Source organism: Pangasianodon hypophthalmus, chromosome 3 (genome assembly GCF_027358585.1).
Source record: "Pangasianodon hypophthalmus isolate fPanHyp1 chromosome 3, fPanHyp1.pri, whole genome shotgun sequence".
Taxonomy (NCBI): Eukaryota; Metazoa; Chordata; class Actinopteri; order Siluriformes; family Pangasiidae; genus Pangasianodon; species Pangasianodon hypophthalmus.
The window spans coordinates 34,072,385-34,073,809 of NC_069712.1; the positions used below are offsets into that span (position 1 = coordinate 34,072,385).

At 37.4% G+C, this 1,425-nt stretch overlaps 1 protein-coding gene across 3 annotated transcripts in view; it reads right to left on the reverse strand.

Annotated features, from left to right (window-relative positions):
• Window positions 1–878: 878 nt before the first annotated feature.
• The window catches only part of lgmn (legumain), a 14,851-nt gene continuing 14,304 nt past the window's right edge, over window positions 879–1,425 (reverse strand). For all 3 annotated transcript variants that reach the window (XM_053232905.1, XM_034303179.2, XM_053232906.1), the window contains exon 14: window positions 879–1,425. This exon is cut by the window's right edge and continues 240 nt beyond it. The gene's annotated coding sequence lies outside the window, so the exon portion shown is untranslated.

Sequence of the window (1,425 nt, forward strand, 5' to 3'; positions counted from 1 at the left end):
TTACTCCAGCCTTATTCTTCTCCTGTGTAAATTTCTCTTTTATTCCTGTTCTGTTTATGTTTTTATCTGTTTTAGGGTCACACCCGCACATCAGGAATCACCCTGACCTATTAATCAGAGCCACGCCCACTATCTCACCTGTTCACTATCTCACCTGTTCACTATCTCACCTGTTTAATACGCTCAGCTCTTTAACGCTATCAGGAAACATGTTTAGGTAAAGAAAACTCGCTGCCTGAGTGGAAGCCTCAATGATATGTTTAAAAAAACAGTTGATTAAAGTTGAGTGCAGAAGTTAGCATCCCCATGGCTGGCTTCTGTGTAAATAAGGGGAAAACACCTCTAACTCCTATTGAGGCAGTTCTGAGATTTAACTTGCGGAAACTGTACTGGAGATTTTCAAGAATCTGAGATCAGAGGCATCTTTGTGTGTGTGTGTGTGTGTGTAGGTTCCTCAAGGAACTATCTTCACATGGTTAAAGGTTCTAGCTCCTTCGTAGAGTCTGCATAGAACCTATAAGGCTTCCTACAGCAGGACAAGTTAAAGATCCCCTTCAGTTTCTAGATTAAACTTTTTTCTAAGTGTAGTTATGTATTTTTTTTTTTTAAAAAAATATGTATTATATTATTTTATTTCAAATTCTGATGTAAAGTTCTTCATGAAATGTCCTGAGACTCTTGGTAAGACTGAGACTGAACGTATTTGCCTTCGATCTTCATTTCAGGCATCTGAACATTTTTTGGAGGTTTTGGATGCAATTAATATGTTTTGTCTATTTCTGATTCAGAATAAACAGGAATTTTTAAAAATATCTTGTTTAAATCTGTGATGATGTGAATGTCTAGTCAGTGAAGGACAGAATAAACTCCACGCCACGTTGTTTGGATCCATATTCAGATTTATTTCAGTAATCAGGTCAAACGGACATCGAACTGCTTTGTTTTCTGAATTTCAGTGAATTTATAATCCCTATTTCTCCTGGTTTAATCCCTGCAGCTCTCACATCCTTCACAGCTGAAGATTAAATGCACGTTAATGAGCATGCGGTTATTATAACATCAGTGTGGGGTTATATTCAGTAACGTTGAGTGCAGAGATAACAGACTTAACACACATCAAAGCACACACACACCCACAGGACTAACTATCTAAACAAGGCCACTTAATAAAGGCAGAATAATTAACTCGAAATATTCTAACAGCAGGGATGAGTTTAAAGTGTGATGAGTGTTACAGCCACTAGGTGTCGCTGTGTGTGTGTGTGTGTGTGTGTGTGTGTGTGGTCAGTGTTTTCATTATCATTTTAGCGTTTCAGCAGCAGCGTTTCCCACCAAACCCTCTTCAGTGAATTTCTCCCCAAAATTCTAAAGATTAACATTCACACACACAAAAAGATAAAATGTCAAATTAAATGTTTTTTTGTT